The 21,881-nt window shown below is 36.3% G+C and overlaps 1 pseudogene; it reads right to left on the reverse strand.

Moving 5' to 3' along the window:
• LOC149176515 (uncharacterized) overlaps positions 1-21,881 on the reverse strand; it is a 37,577-nt pseudogene that overhangs the window by 5,398 nt on the left and 10,298 nt on the right.

Raw genomic sequence — 21,881 nt, forward strand, 5'->3', positions numbered from 1 at the left:
CATCCTTTTTACAGTGAGTGCATGAAGCTTTTCTTTTCTGTGCAGTTTTCGCCTTCCTTGCTTTCCACTTCTGTTTTCTTTTCTCCTTGCTCTTGCTTGCAGTGGGTTGGGATGGTCCCCCAACTTCTGGATTTCCATTCTTTCCTCTAGCTTCCAGATGAGTAGCTTGTACATATACCTCATCTATACTAGTGGGATTAAACATGAGGATGGTGTGCCTCATGTAGCTGTGTAGACCTCCAATGTACTTCAAAAGAGTCTCTGGTGAGTCTAATGAGGTCCCTAGAATCAATGCTCTCTTTCTAAATTCTTGAGTGTACCCTTGCACACTTTGCCCTTTCAACTACCGAAGAGATTGCCAACTCATCATGGTTTGTTGCATGTAGGCCAATGGATAGAACTGCTTCTTGATTGCAGAAACAAAGTCACTCCAAACAGAGATAGTCTTACCATGTCTTTTCATGTTAGCTTGGGTTCTGCCTTCCCACCAAACCAAGGCAGTGCCTCCTAGGTGTAGGCTTGCTAGTTGAATTTTTCTCTTGTCTGAGTCGATGTTCTGTACTCTGCAATAAACATCAATTTGTCTAATCCAATTGTCCAACTTTTCAGCATTTAGATCTCCATCATATATAGGCAAGTCAAATTTAACATCTAGCTTGATCAAAGATGCTTTCTTATTATGCACAGGGCTATTAGGAGGTGTGAGAAAGCTTTCCTCTTTCCCTTTTCCTTTGGAGTGGCCATGGAAGTGAGACTCACCTTCTTCTTTGTCTTGTTTAGAACCTGATGAATCCTTGCCCTTATGCTTTCTAAAGTCCCTATACATCTCTTCTACCATGGACTTTATAGCTAGGAAACTTTCTATGAATTGAGGGTCTGGCCCCACAGAACCTTCCTCTGACATTGTCTTCCAAGGATAGACTCTCCCAATTTCAGGATTAGTTTCGACCAACTCTCCTTCTCCTAATTTGAGCTTTGATCTAGTGAGCATTCACAACTAAACCAACACAAGCTTGTCTAACCTTACAGCCTAAAGCTTTGATACTACTTGATCTGATAATCACTCTATGAGTGATCTCAGTTAAAGAATTGTTAAATGAAGGTATTACAGACTTGTGTGCTAGTGTGTGTCTATGTTATTTAGGCAACAGATCGATCAAATTGCAAATACACAGACACTTGAGATGGAAAACAACAGAGAAACACAATAAGCAAAATACACCAACACAACAATTAATAAGGAGTTCACCCTATCCTCCAGGGCTACATCTCTGGTCCATCTTTTAGTGGTGGCCTTCTTTTATTGTGTCTTAAAGAAGAGAATTACAATGAAGGAGCTCAATATGAGTCTCCTGAAACAGAATGCTTGGCAGGGTGGTTCTTGGATTCCCCAAGCCACTAGAATGCACAGACTCTTTACCTTACCAGCTCTTTGACCTCTCTGTTTTGATAGATCCTCTCAGGGATGGCTTGAATCTCTCAAGCTTCTAGTGCTCAACATTGCCTTTGATCAGCTCGGCCCTTTGTCTTCTTTCTGCTCTTTGCTTCACTGGTTCTTCTCTTCTCTGTCTTCGTCTTCCGAGGATAGGAGTTCTTCCTCTTTGTTTCCTCTCTTTGTCTTCCCTGTTCTCTGTTTATGGCTTTGAAGCTAGTCGCTCTCATGGTTGTTCGATTCCTCTTCCATCATCGTCGGATCGCCTGCTACAACTTTGCTTAGAGTTCCCTGTTTTGGCGCCATCATCAGGCTCACAAGGAGTGGCCACTTTTCCTCCTGCATCTGTGCCAACTTGCTCCGTTGGTTTATTTCTTTGGTTACGTCATGGAATGAGTCTTCTGCCACCTTGGCAGTCAAAGCGGACCTCAAATTCTTCTAAATCGTGGCTTATTACCTCGTTAAATCCGATCTTATCGTCAGGCGTGATATTAGCTGTCAGATCCAGATCCCCCAGATCCAACACCATCCGCTCATTTCACGCGGTGGACTTGCTCGATCGTTAGCGTGCGATGAGCAGTGGTTTTCTCTCTCCTCCGCTTGCCATGCGTCGGGCGCTAAGTGGAATCGCTCCATGTTTGCCAAAACTATTTACCACCCAAGGATGCCTCCGATCAATACCGCTAGTTTTGGAGCGGGTCCCGCCTTTAGCCATTAGCCTTTTGTCCCACAGTTTTCCCGTTTCCCATGTGACCTAGTGCTTGGGGCCTCTCCTTCTTGAGGGTTTTTTCCCAGTGATGCATGATTAGGCGCTAATTGCGCATCAAAAACTCCTTCCATTTCCTGATCAGGGCTCCCCGGGGGCTAGTTTCGCCCCCTGCGCAGTCTCCATGGGCCTCGGTCAATGCACTTTGACTGAGGTCCTCGTAGTTACATGATGGCTACTAACTGCCATTGTTTTAGAGGTGTTTTTGATCGTTGTTCTTGATTCTTTGAAGTCTGTCTTGACCTGGTAAAACCATGGTTCTTTTGATTATTCTTCATGGATCCAATTCGGATCAACATTAGTGACACATACAATAATACTAAATAGTAAGAAAATGGTACCATAGTTTTTTCCAAGGGTATTAAGATGATCACACATTTCCATAGAAGAATAGCACAAACAAGACAAATGCATATTCATAGTGAACACAATAGATGATGCATGCAGTCATCCAGGGCACTATCACTACCCTGCAAGTGTATTAATTAAATTTAGAAAACATTAGTGACACATACAATAATACTAAATAGTAAGCAGAATCTACCATAGTTTTTTCCAAGGGTATTAAGATGATCAAACTTTTCCATAGAAGAATAGCACAAACATGACAAATCCATATTCATTCCCTAGCCTATGCATGACATTATGATTAGAGAAACAGAAATGCACAAAAATGCCAAAGAGAAGATCTAATCTATTCATTGTGTCCAATAGAAATGTCAAAGTATTGATTGCCTCACATTTGGAAAAGACAAAATCTTAAAAAAAGCACTAGAAGAGATACATTAATGTTAAACAACCCCCAGATTTATGTTCAAAAATACTTGGCATATGCAACCATTAAGAGAGTTAACGAAATATAAAGGTACGACAAGCTATACAGTTTGGTCACTTCAAAAGCAATGTAACTGGAGAGAGCACATATGTCAAGAAGAAAATGAATAAGACCCTAAACAAATGAATTCACATGTCAAAATATAGAGATGATATACATTTTTATACTATAATTTTCTTATACCTTGTTATAGTCACATTTTTTAACTATACTTACTTTGACTTGTTCCTTAAATTACTAGTGAACTTCCTAATAATTTTTTTTTATCTAAATCTCATAGGCTTTTTCAAAGAGTCAAGAGTCAAGAGTCAAGAATTTGATTACAAAGTTCCAGAATTATAAACTTCTAAGGAACAAAAGAAAGTTCACAAGCTCACAAACCATGGAACTCACACAAGGGTGACTGCACCTACTTTTCTTTGTTATACTTTTAGGCAACATTTTCTAAACATTCATCATTTGAGTTCTGAAATTACAGCTGCATTTTTTCATCAGGAAAACAAGATATAAAGATCAAGGGATTTCCAAAGACTACAATCAAGGAGTTGTAGACTAATAAACCTCTTATGGAATGATGAATCTTATAAGCTTTTCCTAGGGGTCAAGACTATGATCAATGAGTTCTAGAACTATAAACTTCTAAGGAACCAAGAAAACTCACAAGCCATAGAACTCTTACACTAGTGATTGTCCGTATTTTTTTTTCAATCCACTTAGGTCACACCTTTTATCTTTTTTAATGTTGCTTAAATTACAACTGTACTTTTTCATCATTAAAATAATATATGAAGGAAAATCTTTTCCAAAACCTTTGATCCAGAAGTTTTGGAATTATAGACCTCTTATGGGAGGTGAGAAACAAAGAGGAAAAACAGAAAATTCCATTTGCATTTTGTCTCCATGGCTCCAAACAACACAAAAACAAAATTATTTACATGAACCCTCCTGGTGGGTCTTAGCCTACCCAAAGGTTGTACTCATAATACATCAATATTCAATATAGATATTAAAACTGTGTTGCTTGGACAATGAAAACATTTCGGATACTCAACTAAAGAATTGATGAATGATTTTACCTGACCAACACATGTCCCAAAACCGGCCCTTTGCATGCTCTTTCCAAATGTGAAGAACGAACAACTGCAATTACAAAGAAATTATATCAAAATGGTACTTTCAAATGGAAATTTGCTCAAGTCATGAATAACAAGTCTCAATGATGTGTTCAATTATGCATCTCAACATCTTGAACCTTCCACAACTACCTTTCCTTCCAGCCCCTCAATTAAATGAGAGTTTTGCAAAACATAAATGGCTTACTCAGATACTAGACAAAATCATGGTGAAAATTAAAGATATTTATGAATAAAGAACCACACAAACTTGTGTAAAGTAATTTTAATTTGACAAGCTATTTTATCTCCATGGAATTTATTTTTGGAATTAATAGGGCTTTGCAGTGCCTGTAAAATGGGTTATATATTTGCTTTACAGAACACTGGAAAATATTCAGACCCACCAATTGGTTCCATCCTTGTCGATCCACATTTATCACTATGCACTAATTTTAGTGTTTGCCTCACTCATTGTGCCATGTTCTTTCAAAGTTGTCATGGTGTTGCTTGCATGATGAACCTGCTTCACTGGTACTCGCTTCTCTTTGGATTTAGGTGGACCATTCACCATTCTGTGCCTAGTCACTAGCTTAAGATAATAGTAGTTGAGATGGTTGTACCTTCAGTGCCATATTTTATCAATCTACAAAAGCTACAGGTAATTTTGATTTATGGATTCAAACCTGTAAAGGCATCTCTCCTTGAAAGTAACTACAATCTCTTTATGATTGTGTTTTTTTTGTGGTTGGTGATGTGGAAAGACATCATAATCTTCCTCTATTTTCACTATTGTTTCTATTGAGACATTAGGGCTTCCTCTTTTGATGAGGATGAGTAGCCTTTTTCATGTTGCAGATGATTATGCCTTTGCTTATTTCTCTTTTTTAGTAGCTTAGTTTATTTCTTTTTTATGGTCTAGTTTTTAGGAGTTGCTTCAGCACTTCCATGGCATGTCACTACTAGATTGTAATTTTGAAACCCATTACCCTACTTTTGTGGTATGAAATTATTTTATCTTATCAAATTAAACACTTGTAAGTTTTGAACTTCCTCTCATTGTGTTATTAGCAACATGATTGAAATTGAGAAGATTGTTCTGCAAACCAGGGATATATAGAATATTTTGGATTTGTTTCACTCAGTGTTCCATGGGGACATGTCTTGCAGGGTCGGTGGTGTGCCCCTAGGACAGGGGGGTGCCTAGTGAAACATTTTTCCATGCATCCCATCTTGTGCAACTTGGTGAAACACACAGTGAAACATTTTGGCGATGTGTGGGATGTGTTTCACAAAATGGGGGGCTTTTGGGTGCATGCCCCCTGAACACTAACTCCCAGAAAAGAAACATGCTTGGATGTCCCCCATGATTTTTTTTCCTTAAAACCACCAAAATTATAAAAAATCATAAAAAAATCTATGCAAGCAAAGAATCTATTGCGTAATGATGAATTTATGTGGGATGAATTGTTATGTTAGGACTTTTTTCTTAAATAATTAATTCTAGAGATGACCCCCCTGTTAGGCACCCCTTTGTCCCTTTGCTCCCTATGAATTTCCATAAATTTTTGGGGATATATCCACACATCCCCCATGTGTGTTTGCCTTCTTCTGCATCCCAAAAAATTGGTGGAACATTTCGCTTCTCACATTCATCATGTAAATTGGTATAGTACCTTGTTCCTATATTTCATATAGTTTCCATGTCCAAGAGCCACTATTTAGTTTGTCTCTGTCTTTTCTGAGAGAGGTGAAAACTCGGGAAGTCATGCGCCCTAAAGAACTCAAGTCTAGTTACTAACTTGTAGACTAATTGGTAACATTCTATGTTATTGCAAAGAAAATTTATTTCAAGCATTTTCCTTCTCTTTATCTATTTAACTGTTGAAATAATAATTTGAGTCTCCTAAAATTGTAAGGGAAAGGTATTCTACTATTTTTATTTATTTATTTATGACCAAACTCTCTTGCAATGCAATTTTAAAAGATCTTACCTTTATTTGCTTGCTGCCACTTGTCTTTGACTTTTGTACTAATGCATTGCCCTTGTTGGCTTCACCATCATACTGTCTGCCTCTTAGTTTTTCTTGTAACATGTAGTCAAAATTTTTTCAAAGGACCAATGTCCAGTAGGAATGGTCAATGTTTCAAGAATATTTTCAAATGAATAAAGCTAATTGTTAAAGTCAATTGATGTGTAATTGTTTTTTCTTGTATTGTTTCACTGATTGCAGACAATTAATCATTGGAATCCTTAACACCTTTTAGGTGCCCAGCGTTGATCTCATATTTTGTATTTGTGACACACATAGCTTATTTATAGATGAGTATTATTGTTTTATTTGCATCTTCATATAAAAGTCATGAACTTTTTTCTTCACCATGTGTATTCCATGTCCTACACATGAGACACTCAGTATGATGCCATCTGCTACAGATGGAATAATGATCAACAATCCTTCCTACTTTTCTCATATACTTCTTCTAACTTCTGGAAATAATATTTCAATAGTAAGTTGAATGCAGAAGTTGCTGGAAATTTTTAAAAATCCATTAGTGTGCAGATTTATTGTGAAACAAAAAGGTCAAGAAAATCTTACTTCTATCACTAATACTTGTGATTTTGTCAGACTTTGTACAATCTTAATGAAATTTTGCTGGGTCTAATGGCTTATTATTTGACTTTGGATAGAAATTTTCCCTTCTAGTGGAATTTAAATGCCTTCTCTTAGGAAAATTCACACCTCTTGTTGGCATCCCTATTTTTCCTCTATCTTTCTATCACTCGAAAGATCAAAGTCTGCTGGACAGGTTTCTTCATGCTAGCCTACACTACTGAAGATCTTTTCAAACTTTTGCTGTTACACGAGATCAATATTTTCTTTCCACATACTTATCTCTGGCATAGGCTCTCTTTGAGGTTCTCCAAGCTCATGGCTCTAATGTCCATTTCATAATTTTTCTTAAAACTTTATGAAAATTCAAACTGACCTTTCATTAATGTCATTGCTTGCAAAAATCATTGATGCCTTTTTTTAACTATCAATATATAATATTTGAACTCGAGAAAGCTTCCATCTGTGTCAATGTTGGTCATTATGTCTATCATGGACATAATAAATTGAAATTTTGGTGCCAAATGTTGTGCAAATCCAACAAGGTATATTGTTGGTGTTCTTCTGAAAACCTTGATACCCAGTCAATCTCATAATCAATTATCCTAGATAGGATATGAAATTATACTTTCTCCATATAAGTCCAATGAGGTTGGAATCACTCTCAAACACCCAAAAAGAGTTAATGGTAGTGTTAAAAAATTAAGTAAAAGTGACATTCTTTGGACATTCCCCAAAAAATCATAAATGAGATTGTTTGGATAGAAAAGGTAAAAATAATTGAGAATGTCTCATTTATGACTATTTGGAGAATGTCTGAAGAATATCACTTTTATTTTAAGAATTTAATATTTCCCTTAATTTCGAAGGTCACAAACTCCTCAAATTTATATCCCATACTTTTGTTCTGTCTTAAAGGGTTGTTGAACAAAAAAATTGGGGGTCGGGGCACCCAGTCATCGCCTTCTAGAGTTGGTGGGGAGACGGGAAGGGGGTGCCTAAATACACCCCTTTTGGGGAAATGTGTCCGCCATATTGGGAAATGTTTCCCTTGGTTCCCCATACATAGGATGAGAAACATGGCGGGAATTTCCCCATGGAACATTGGAGATAATATGCAACAAAAAAATCCAAGGTGGTTAAAATGTTGAAGCAGACATCTTTATAGATACAAAAACATGCATTCCTGAAATTTTTACAAAATTAAAAAATATACATAATCCCTCCAAAATTTTAATCTAACAATCTTTCTTCATTGAAAAGCAAGTCAAAACATAACATACCACATATCAATGTGACATATATGATCTCATCATCTTGATTCCCTCACTAATCTTAGGAGAATTATTAGTGTAAAAAAATATTCAACACACAAGTTTTTAACACGAAAGAACAAATGAAGCAACATGATATCAATTAGAGACATTTGAAATCATAAATTAAAATTCTAAGCTCATGGTATCAATATTGTAATTTCATGTCCATATTCATCACTGACATCACTAAACTCTTCAACTTTGTCATTATTTGTAATATTTCTAAGTAGTACATTGCCATCCTCATTGTCTAGGTGGTGGTGTATGAAATTAGGAACTTAAACCCCTCTTCATGCTGTGTTTTCTATTAAATCAAATCCACTTCAATTTCCATTCAATTAATAAAACCCACCCACCCAATTCTGGCCATGCCAATTCCACAAATTGTACGATTCCCTCTTGCTGCCACATTGTCTATCTTGGAAAGAAAGAGAGAACCGAGTGAACCAACTTCCTCTGTACACAACACATCATCCTATGTGGCCTATATGGTCCTTCTCTTTTCCCATTTAAAATCACTCCCACTTAGAGAATTTTTCATTTCAATCCTCAAATCCATCAAAATAATTAAGAAGTTCCTTCCTAAAAATAAATTCAATGATCTCTATTTCCCTCCAGTGTGAATGTGAAGATGCAAAGTGATCGTCCTCCCCAACCCTTGTGGTAGTATTGGTGTTAGCATCTTTAGGGGAGTGGACTATTGCCAGAAAGTAGAGGCTCCTAACCTCTTACAAGTTACAACCCCACTTCTTTGCCTCCCAGGTACGACATATTCAATGGTACAACCCCACCTCTTTGCCTCCTAGGTACAACATATTCGATGGTATGCAAGTGCCTAAAATGTGCATAGAGTGGTGGTATCTAGATTATATTTTTAAGAATGTTCTGCAACTCTTTTGTGTTTGTAACAGGATGTGCTTATATCAATGACCTCATTCAATTCACTTATTCCATCCACAATTAGTCATTATATATTAATCTCCAAAGATTGTTCATCACCACTGTCATGGTTGCCTCTGAATTCGTGGAAGACCTGTAATGTTGATTATATCATATCTGAACTATGCCAAATATTCAATGTATTTCAAACTTCATGCAAATAACTATACACGGAAGGCCAATACAGCCTAATCATGATACTATGCTTTAAACATACACATATTGGTCTAGAAAAGAATCAATAAGACAACCACTACTGTAATGATCTGCGATCTGAACTTCAGAATTTATCAATATAGAAATTCTTACTAAATTCTAGAATTACAACTCTAAATATAATAACAAAACATCAAGCGCATTCAGAGTATAGAAATTCAGAGCGTAATTATGGTGTGCACTTAATTTGTAGAGAAAAGGCTTGCCACCCAATGAATAAACCCACTCAAAGGTCATGCAACATCCCTTATGACTTGTACCCAACTAATTAATGAATTCACAGATCAAATATTTTATTGCAACTCTAAATATAATAACAAAATAAAAATAACAAAACATCAAGTCACTCATAGAAATTAAGAGCATAATTCTGGTGTGGAACTTAATTTGTAGAGAAAATACTTGCCACCTAAAGAATCAACCCACTCAAAGGTCATCCATCATCCCTTATGACTTGAATCGATCAAAGATTTTGCAACTTACCATTGTCTTTCTTTAGCAGTGTTACAACAAAATGTAGCAACCTCCCATAATGTAAAGTCCAAATCATCAAGGGGCTAAGTTTTGTGCACTCTGGAAGGCTACCCACTGTCACCACAATAACTCTTCCTCACACTTCTGGTTGGCTCTTCTCCAACTCATGGAGGGAGGAGCTTTCCCAAACAATCAAATTTCTTAGGCTATGGAGTGAAGGCAAAAGATGAATTTTGAAGAGTAAGCCTTAACAAAATGGGTGATAGTAGTACATTGGATTAATGGGTGATGTGGGAAAGGAATATGAAGGTAAAATCCCCAAGACCAAGTGCCCAATCACACCTTGGGAAATGGAGTCAAGGGAGCATCGATCAAACAGGGAAAGTGCATGAGAATGTAAGGCAATATGGACTACTATCCATGCACAAATCAGCCTCAGTTTGCTAATTTTCATGGCAGAAAATTACCTTGGAAGGATACAAGTGTCATACCTAAGCATTTGTCATGAATGTGAGGGTATGTTAACCTAGAAAATATTTGGTTTATTATATGAAAGTTTAACATAAGATCAATAGGAAAAGAGGTGTAAATCCTCACATTATAGAAGAGCTATATTGACCCAGTATTACAGAGTAATAATCCCAAATCCTTTGTGATATAAAATTAGAAGCTAGGTTATCCAATGTTGCTAAAAAGCTGCAACAACTGTTGAAATTTAAAAAGTCCTAATATGCAACCACGAAAATCATTGAAGCATTTTCAAATTGTTGTGTTCTAAATTTCTATTATTTTGAACCAGTTACCAGAACACATATTGCACTTCCAATAAACATAGAAGACTATGCCAATGATGTATATATACAAAAATAAAATATGAACTCTAAAATTTCCCGAGACGTGGAAGTCAAGCATAAGCATGTATTCTATGTATTCACTAAAAGACTGGGAAGTTAGACATAAGCATGTATTCTATGTATTCACAAAAATACAAGGCAATGTAAGAGTAAAGTGGCAACCTTCATGTATGATTATCATTGTTTAAAGAAATTAACGGACTATAAATATAGTGTTTGATACAATTTGACTCAATACCCTCAATCAATATTATTGAAGGCATTTTGTCAAGATTTAAAATGAACACTTGTCACAAAATAATCCACGGGTGAAAAAAGATTAAAACTCAAAAGCATTAAATAGACATTCTTTTTTAAGTCATTAGCATAATAAAAATTTGAAAAAATAAAATCATTCAATTCAACAACGCCGCACATAACATACATCTACTAGATTTAATCTCTAATACAAAATTGTGCCACCTTGAGAAATCCTCCCTTAGAAGCAACTCACAAAAATAGCATGAATGGAAGACTTGATGGATAAATGGGCATTACAATACAAATTAGTACACAAGTTTATGTAAATATCTAGACATTGACTAGAGATCTGATACACAATTGACCTTAGTTTGGGAATTTTCTGGCAGCGATGCACTAAGAGTGCAAAAAAAATTAGTTGCGAAAATGTAAAAATGACATACTTTACTTTCCACCATTTTTCGTAGCCTTGTGGTTGCCCAATGCTCCTGTTACAAAGTCTCTGAAAAACAATGAATCAATAAGTCCAAAGGGAAAACAAGAAACACAAAGAAAAACTAAATTGAATTATTTGCATTAATTTCCTATGTTCACCTAAGATGACATGATTCAGTTAGATGCAAAAATACAAAAGACTCATACAAATCTAAATAAGAAATGGTCATAGTCAATGTATAAATTTATTTATATGATATTCCTATGGTCAACTAAAGATGAAGTAATTCTATCATTTTGCGAAACATAAATTCTAATTCCATTCATATACACCAATTATAAGACTAACCCAATGCTAATAAACATTAGTCGTATCCAATGAACTAGTGCAATGCATTATGCAGAAGAAAAAAGGCACAAACCTGAAAGTAACTTACCTTGAACAACTATGGCAATTACGCTAGCCAGATTTCTTGCCAGACTCAAGTGTAGATGTATTTTTCTGTAGATTTTATCGAATTTTTTTTAGACAAGACAGGTTATGACATGTACTGAGATTCCACTAATATGTTTCCAGAAAGATATAAGACTAGCCACTTTTGAACCAGGTGTTTGTTTTGATCCAAGTGGAGTTTCTTTTCCCTTGACAACTGAGGCAGGGCCCTTTGCACCTTGTTTTGGATAAGGAGTTGCAATGTGTTTTATTTTCTTGCCTTTGTCAACACTTGGAACATAGGCAATTAATTCCAAATAAGTCCGGTTAACTGAATACAACCAAAAAATCATTTTAGATCATAGTATATGATGCAATCGTCACTTTTTAGAGATAATCAACCATTGTGTTAACCAATTCAAAACTAGTGACAAAAAAACACCCATGAGAATTGTCAACCCACTAATCTACTATTACCTTTCTTTTCCTTTCCTGCAAGGATCAAGGTATGCCAATACTCTCGAACTACAACATTTTTTTCTTCCCATATGAACGAATCGTTTCCAAAAGGAGAAAGGCTAGGGCATTGGTTTTTTGATAAAGAGTGTTTTTACTATTTCTATATAAAATTATATTATCATTGTTTAAGAAAAGCTCCAACAATTTTAAGCATATAAACAAAAAATGATTAAAAATATTCTTTGTAAGACATCATCTGACATTACAAAAGCCTCAAAAAGTTGACAGATGAATGATAATGATAACATCCACAAAGTTTTTTACTCAAGAAAATCATTCAATTGACTTCCCCACTATAACTACATTTCTATTGTAGTTGAGACAACTCATCACCATTACAAAAAATTTATATTTGAAAGGCACTATTAACATTCCAAGTTAGTAGTAGCAAGATAATAAGCTAACTTGGCTTTTGACATCCAACTGGTGTGGAGATATTTTCCTTCTTATCTGTTGTTGGTGACTTGTTATAAGAGTCTAAGATAGGTCACTTCTTCCCAGAAGTTTCCTATTATGTAACGAGAGATTAGCCAAATAGAAAATAGATGAATAAGGAATCTAGTAGAATTTAAAAAGCTCTAGCATACCTTTGGGGTTCTCTCATCATCACTTTCTTCATTGGAATCATCCCCATCATCACTTGTACTCACATCTTTCATATCCTGTAAAGAATATGATTGTGGATACAAAGCATATCTCTTTGTGCAAGAAAGCATCATTTTCCACTTTTGATCCATCCACATATGAGTTCTTCATCTCATATATGGATCAGAGTCCCAAATTTGTTACTTCCATTTTGGGGAACTGAGTCTATGTTAGTATCACAAATGCTCTAGAAATGACTAGTAAAAGACATTTAACAACCTTCGTGAGTTTGTGCATAAAAATGGATCAGAATTCCAAAATAAATCTAGTCGAAGGTGGTTGATGCTACCTGGAAGAAAATTTTGGATTTTGAATAGGTGGATTTTAGATGCAGGTCATGTATTTCCTATGGACACATCTTGCCTATATTGCGATGATGTCACATCTATGGAATCTTAGTAAAGAAGAAAGTGGGTTCCTTAGAATCCCACTTGTTGGTAGGATGCTAAGGAATGCCACTAGTTGATTAAAGTAATAGAACCATCTTAGGATCTAATCTAATAAGATGCAAAATATACTCCAATCAGTGATCATTTCAATGTAGAACCTTCCATGGAGCTAATATTGGAAGAAGTAAACAAATGTTGATGAGTAGTGGCTCATTTACATTTGTCGAGGAAGAAGTGATTTAGTTGATTCCAAGGGTGATTTTCCAAACCAGGTCAAGTTAGAAACACATAGGAATACACCCATGCAGATATGCTCATTCATGACAATAAATCAAATCAATCAGATCCGATGGATGAACAATACAAATCCCATGAGCAGGAATGGACTAAAGCAAAAGAGAAAAAAGGAAAATAAAGTCATCCATAAAGATGATATGAAGTTTCACCCAAGAAAAGGGAAGGATTAAAGAATCAATTTTTCTATTCATGGTATTGAAAGTTAAAAGATATTGAATATATAGAGCCTACCAGTATCTTGTCAGTGGTTCGGATGATAGGGAATTGCCTTGTAACTTTGAATTTAGGAATGTAAGGTTCATTGCATTAAAACTTAGAAGATATTGAATATATAGATTTAACCTGTAGCTTCACAGTAGTTGAGAAGAAAGGGTATCCTATATAACTTCGAATTCAGGAATGTAAGGTTTACACCAATTTGTGATCTTCTTAGGAATGTGAGGTTCATTGCATTAAATCTTGAAATACCTTTAATATATAGAGAATACAAGTAGCTTCACAGTAGTTGAGAGAACAAGGTATCCTATATAACTTTGAATTTAGGAATGTAAGTGTTACAACAGTTTGTGACCTTCCCTGAATTAAAAACAAAAGGATATATACATATGGCATGTTGGCAGTGTAAATATTGCCCACAAAAACCAAACTTTAGAAAATACAAAGTTAATAAAATGCAGATAATAAGAACCATGCTAACCACATTCTCACGGTGATAAACACTCGTGCTCTCCTGCCTGCCTACATTATCTAGCCAAATAAATTCATACAATGTCGTTGTGCCTGAAATATTTCTCACTCGGTGGGAATTGAACTCACGGACGTCTGCACATCAACTAAAGCCTATCTAGCTAAACCAGACTCTTGTAAACCAAGGTATGACACCATGTTAAAAAAAGATGCTTCAATTTGACTTGAAATTTCCATCACCAAATTTAGGAAGATCTGCATGATCACGAAACCAAGATCTACATAATATCAAAGATCCATTAATATTCTCCTAGGTCCCTTTATTTTGTTACTAGATTTCATAATGAAAATTAGTCTCCAATACAACAAAACTCTAAATATAGAAAAACCCTACCTGGGGTTGTGAAAGGGACCAACTTTGTTGGCATAAAGTGGTACATGATCTCCTTTGTTGTATATGTGATCAAAGGCGCTTCCTTTTGCTCCATGTTAAAACTAATGTGCTAATTCAAACTCCAGCACCAAAAATCTCCCCATTTCCATTGAATTTTCTTCCACAGACCCTCGGGGTTTGTTTAGAAACCCTGGGCCTTATATTCATTGAAAGCCCTAGATCACTCCAGTGTAAATGATATTTCTTCTTCTTCTTCTCCCGCTCCCATGTTAGACTTTGTTTAAGAAACCACTTCGGTAATTAGACATATCGATAGATCCACCAAATAGTACAAGCACACGGTTTCTTCTTTCAAATGAAGAGTATCGTTTTTTAAGGTTCTACATCTTCCCCTTGGTCACATAGTGGAGGAGGATTTGAAACTGTTTATGACATAGAATGCACAAGCTCTCAAGATAAAAAACCACGACTTCTATATAATATACATTTCCAGTGGCTTCGGGATTCTGGTCAGTACGTTCTCCAAACCCAAAGCTATGTTTCTAGATGCCATCAATGTTGACGAAGCCATTGAGAGAAGATGAACCCATGAGGATGGCGAAGATTATACTGCAATGAGTTGTGAAGAAGAACAATGAGCTACGAAGAAGAACACCGCTAGCTGGTAGTAAATAATCCTAACAATTTGGTGGGACACGTGTTCAGGGTTGTGTCGAGGACGACGAATTTGAATAGTGTCGTCACCAAAAACCCCACCATATAATGCCTATTGGTGGAATTATAAAAACTAACACAACAATATAAAACCTAATATTATTATAATTCTAAATTAATAAAGCTTGAAATAAACCAACCTAATACTTAAATAATAAAATCTAAAACCTAATTATAAAAGTAGTAAACCTAAATAATAAACTAATTATTTTTTAACTAAATTAATAAACCTATGTTTTAAATCCAATATAATAAACTTAAATAGTAAAGCATATATATTTCAAATCCAATATAATAAACCTAAAAATGGTAAAACATAAACTAGCGTATATGGCTTAACCTAAAATCTAATAATCCTAAAACATAAAAATAATTATTACGAAGATTAAAAGTATTAAAACCTATAACATCAAAATAATTATTATAAACATTAAAACTAGATATAAATATTGATATCTAATAAAAACAGATCATATTACAACAAATTTTATGCATAAATTCACGTTGTATGCATTCCACTTTTATAAAAGAAATCAAGAACACATAAATTACTTGCATAGACTTACGTTGTATGCATTCCTCTTTCTTAAGATAAATTAAGAGAAAATAAGTTACTTGATATTGATCGTTCGATATAAGCCCCACTCCATGAGCAAATGGTACAGGCGCATTGCCATCAAATTTTGGGTATGCGACCCCATTTCCTATTGCATAACCCTAAAAACTGCTCATCGGTAAAAGCAAAATTATCTTGACCTGTATAGAACATATACAGACTGCAAGATTGTAAGGAATTTCAATGTTAAATAAGCGAAATAAATTTACCTTAAAATTCAAAACAGGTTTTAGCCCCCAAGGTGAGGTGTTCTTTTCCCACACATTTTAAAATTCTCATGTACATGTACTTTTCTTTTTTTCCTTGGAAAAAATACATACGTTTCATTAAGTAAATGAAAAAGTTACATTATGTATATGTTGTGACCAACATTCAAGTATAGCTATCATAGATAAACAAAAATTATTTGTCTAAACAGTTTCAAAATCATCAATTATATGTTCCGACTATCTAAAATCATAAGCTATTAATTGAATGTTCATACCTATTTATAAGCATGTGAGCTTCACTTTTTTTATACATAATAAAATTGTCTATTGAAGGACCCAAGAGTTACCCATACAAAAAACTATATCATCATGAACCATATTCTTGTATATGCATCAACAGAGAAAATAAACCAGGCCAGAAACTAGAAAAAACTGACATGTAGATGAAAAGTTAACCCCCCTCCAGGAAGGGAGGATGTAGATATTCCTTTGTGTTCCATCTAGTAGCTCTGTGACCATCCATGAACCAGGAGCTTGTGCCACACCCCGTTTAGAGAGGGCATTTGCCACAAAGTTCCTCTCCCTGTATACATGACGACAAGCAAGGAATTCAAAGGATGACTTTAAATGTAATACCTCTTCAAGAAGTGGAAGAACAACATAAGAATGACATCTTTGAACATCATTAAACCAGTTAAACATTAGCAAAGAATCCCAAAAATATGAAGTCTACAACAACCCTTTTTAACTGCAAAGCAAAGTAATAATTTCAACAAGAGTAGTTCTGCAAAGTTATTGACTCCTTGTCCTAGACCAATCTGGTGTTTAAACACATGATATTCCTGAATATAAAAGGCTATTCCCCATCCACAAGCATTGTTCCCATCAGACGCTCCATAAAAATATGCCCAAGGGAATGAGTGATCAATTTCCTCAACTATAATAATATGAGGAACTGGTTCCTTCTACAAATTGGGAATAGACAAGTAAATGGCTAGTTGGGCTACTGCCAATATATTTGGTGAAGAAACTATGTCTTGGAATGTTTCTTTGTTCCTCATGATCCATACTCCCCAACAAATCAAGTGGGGTAAATTTTGGAGAGTCTTGTCAGGGACATTATCCCACCAATTTTCCACGCTTGCTTAAATTCTTCATTTTTCCATTTACGAAAACCAACCAAATCACTCCTACAATCCATCCATACCGCCTTTTGAAAAGGAAAGTCCATGAAGAGGTGGTCTATAGTCTCTTCATTGTTTTTACATACTATGCACCAACTCGACCCTTCCTTTCTCCTTTTTTGGATATTTTCTCATGTCTGTATCTTATTCTCCAAAAGACACCATAGAAAGACTTTTGCCTTGGTTGGACATTTCAGTCACCAAATATTTTCCCATGGCCAGATTGTATTCATGTTCTTGGAGGCAAACACTAGGTGAAAATAACCTACTTTTGGAGTATAAACCCTCGAGTTTGAGTGTTTCCAAAAAAGAGTGTCCTCTTAGTCATGAATCCTAATATGCGATCTGTCCAAGCCTCCGATGAATTCTTTCCAAACTGGTCTATGATCCTCTGTCAACTGAAGTTTCTCAACGCCCATCCATCCTTGTTTCGATATGGTAGTATTTTTCAAATCAACAAACTGACTCAAAAAAACACTTCCATTATCATTCAAAGATGTGACAAGGTCTCTTGGAAACCTATACTCCTCTATACATCTGATCCAAGGATCAATGCCTACCAATCTAGTGTTTAAACACATGATCTTCCTATATATAAAAGGATATTCCCCATCCACAAGCATTGTTCCCATTAGACACTCCATCAAAATATGCCTAAGGGGCCGAGTGATCAATTTCCTCAGCAATAATAATATGAGGAACTGGTTCCTTATCCAAACTGGGAATAGATAAGTAAATGGTTAGTATGGTTACTGCTACCATATTTGGTGAAGAAACTATGTCTTGAAATGTTTCTTTGTTCCTCATGATCCATACTCCCCAACAAATCAAGGGGGGTAGATTTTGGAGAGTCTTGTCAAGGACATTATCCCACCAAATTTTCCATGCCTTCTTAAATTCTTCTTTTTTCCATTCATGAAAATCAGCCAAAATGCTCCTACACTCCATCCATACCGCCTTTTGAAATGAAAAGTCCAAGAAGAGGTGGTTTATAGTCTCTTCATTGTTTTTACATACTATGCACCAATTCGACCCTTCCTTTCTCATTTTTTGGAGATTTTCTCATGTTAGTATCCTATTATCCAAAAGACACCATAGAAAGACGTTTTCCTTGGCAAGAAATTTCAATCTCCAAAGATTTTCCCACCACCAGATTGTATTTTCATTCCTGTAGGCAGACACTAGGTGCACATAACCTACCTTTTGAGTATAAACCCTTGAGTTTGAAGGTATCCATAAAAGAGTGTCCTCTTAGTCATGAATCCTAATATGCAATCTATCCAAGGCTCTAGTGAATTCTTTCCAAAGTGGTCTATGAGAATCTGTCAACTAAAGTTTCTCAACGCCCATCCATCCTTGTTTCAATATGGTATTAGCTCTAGTGAATTCTTGCCAAAGTGGTCTAAGCCTCTATCAACTGAAGTTGCTCAATGCCCATCGATCCTGTTTCAATATGGTAGTTGTTAGGTTCCTGTACCAATAGGTGTCATATTTCATGATTGACTGTTAAAATGCCAAATATGATCATCCTTTCCATGCTGCAAAGGTTCCATATTTTCAAAAAAAAAAAAAATTAAAAAATGAAAAGAAGGTATGCCCTAAAAGAAAAATCAAAGGGAAAAAAGAATGAATTGGTCAAAAAACAAAGAAAATGAACCCCAAAGAAAAGACAAAGAAAGTGGGCCAGTCCAAAATGCCACTGCTATCCTATTTTTGCAAAGAAGTTCAAAATATGCAATCAGTGACTTCTGTCACACTTCATGGATGGCCCAACAGCTCAATCTTGGCCTCCCCATGTTTAAATTTCTTGTTTTAGAAATAGGGAGTGAATTCTGTCCAAACAGTTCAAGCTTGGTAGACCAGTAGTTAGGTAGAGAAGCAAGGGTGCTCAACAGCTAAATCTGAGCCCCTGGAAGAGATAAGGGCAGACTTAGATAGGAGGGTAGTTAAAAGAAAACAAGAGAGAAAGGGTTTGCTAGTTCAAATGCACCCAATCAAAAAGGAAGAAAAAATGTTAGGTGTATTAGGCTGGGTAGGCAGTTTGGTGTTGCAGAAGCAAGTTTGTGATCAGTTTTGTCTTTTTGAATATGATCTATCTCATGGATATCACAAGTACCATAGCAAGGTGGCTGCAAAACAGTTGAAGCATGACTAATTTCCCTCCCATTCCTCCAAGAACATTTACTAATTTCCCCTCAAGGACATTGAGATCTGCTCAGTGGTCCTAGTTCACTTCATTTTATGAGAAAGACTAAGTAAAACTTTGTGTTTACTTAGGCAAAGGAAGCCACATTTCTTGTGTAAAAATACTTTTGATCCATTCTACTAAGTTTTCCAAATCCATAACTTGGAGACCTTTCACTCTCCTAAGCCTAAGTTTCACCTTTTACTTAGTGCTTTTGGTCCATAAATATTTCTCATTTTAAACCTATTAACACTATTATATGGCTACTACATAATATTTCCCCTCCCATACTATGTAAAAATACATAAAATCCCAAAATTCTTAAATATTCCACCCTGGGCTTATATAAAGCCATATGTTAATGTTTTAGGGGGTCCAAGGTTTACCCGAAACCTTGTGGACAACCCTTCCCCGCGCGCGCATATAAACCATGGGTTTTATTTAACATTCGGTTGAATAAATAGCCATACCCGCCCAAACCTAAAGTTTAATTACATTGTAAAAACCCCGCAAAAACATTACAAACCGTTAAATATTATGGTGGGCCACCACACCATACACCTCCGCCAACTCCACCCATCTGTCAACCGTTCAATCCGGGCTTTCCCATCGGATGATCCACATCGATATCGGAACCCCTCCGACGACCGAATGATAGCCTCCGGGAAAACGGCGGTTTCGCCGTCGTACATAATCCACGTGTCGCCACCTTGTTTTATTGCGTCCGCTCCGCCCAAAACCGCTGTTATGCAAAAGCGGTGCGATAATACCATATACCGCCCTCCTTTCCTGCCGCTGGCGTCGTCACCCACATCAGCACCCACGTTGGCTGCTACCTCATCACTGTATCGTCCACTGTGTCCGCCACATCACCACCAAGTCAGTTTCCGTACCCCCACTACACGACAAAGATTACATCATGCTGACGTCACCTGACCAAAGCGCGCCAAAAACCCGCCAAAATCAAATTTTTGTTAAAAACACATAAAATGTCATTGTTTGTTCATTTCTGTTTGTTTCTGTTTGTTTATACTAGGGGACTTTTGCATGGTTTTTTACGTTCAAAGCGGCATTTCCACTGCACAGTCTGCCACCCAGAGAAATTCACTCCACAGCATTGTCCCTCAGCTCGGTCTGCCACCCACATTTCGCACAGGGCGTCCATAAAACATGTATTTACCCAAATCCTGCTCCTAAACCCTGTTTTTCTAGCTTTCTCAATAAAAATCACCCGGAGAACCAAAATTCGAATTAAAACACGGTGCTGCCTTGAAACCTCTGCATCATAGCCACTGTTTTACCCATTTTTTCCAAGAAGTCCTGTGAACTCTGTCTCCCTCTACAAATTCGCCCATTTAGCTGAATTCAAGCTTGTTTCGACCTGTAATTCCCGGAGAAACCTCCAGAAACTACTATTATACCTACTGTTGTTGCAAAAGCCCAAAACTCCAAATTCAAAAATCACCAAAGACTATATAATGGAGGCTCCAGTGGCCCTGAATGTTGCCCCCCTGAATGCACCACACAAAGAATTGGAATGGCTGCCCCTTGTTGACAGAGATTTCCAAATTAAGGATATGATTGGTGATAAGCCTCACCTTCAAGCTTTTTGTGAAATTAGGAATAGCTACTGAAGCAACACTGATGTCTTTGGAATTTGGGAGTCCAACATGCCCATCTACTACCTCCCTTCAGTAAATGTGCTTCCTGATCTCATCCACTTATGCTGTGCCAATTATGACCCCACACAAAGAGTAGTTATGGCTCCATCTGGGACTGTCCTCTTCTATATTACTCCTCAATCCATAAATGAGATGCTGCACTTTAAGCCAACTCAGCCTCTGGCTCCTCTCACCATGGAATTCTTGCTTGACCAAGGTGCCAAACTGCCCAGTTCAGAGATAACCAGAATAGCTCAATTATTCATGAAACCAAATTGTCAGCCCCAACAACCTCCTCCTTATCTGCATTCTTGGTTCACTGAAGCAGGGAGATTTATTGTAGACATGGTATCCTACATCTTAGGATTCAAAACTAGTGAGTATATTGATGAGACTACCTTAGTTTTGATGTCTATATTTACTCCAGGACAACCCCCTACTGTCAAATATGATTATGCCACCTTCATATCTAATAAGATCCATGAGAAATTCATGAGCCTGGACAGAGAAAGAGTGTTCAAATACACATCATATATATACCATTTGCTGCTATACAATCAACCTGATAGTTTTCAAATTCCTCTTAGAAAGTTGGATCTCAAAGGAGAAAGGAGGTGTGTCATATTCTGGACCTCAGTATTCCATATAGTCTCTAACTCTCCTTATACTTACTGTGAGTTCATTGACCTGTTCATATATCCAGCCACTTCTTTA

Source organism: Pinus tabuliformis, chromosome 4_1, assembly GCF_031772625.1.
Source record: "Pinus tabuliformis cultivar Carrire ecotype Pingquan chromosome 4_1, CPIR1, whole genome shotgun sequence".
Taxonomy (NCBI): Eukaryota; Viridiplantae; Streptophyta; class Pinopsida; order Pinales; family Pinaceae; genus Pinus; species Pinus tabuliformis.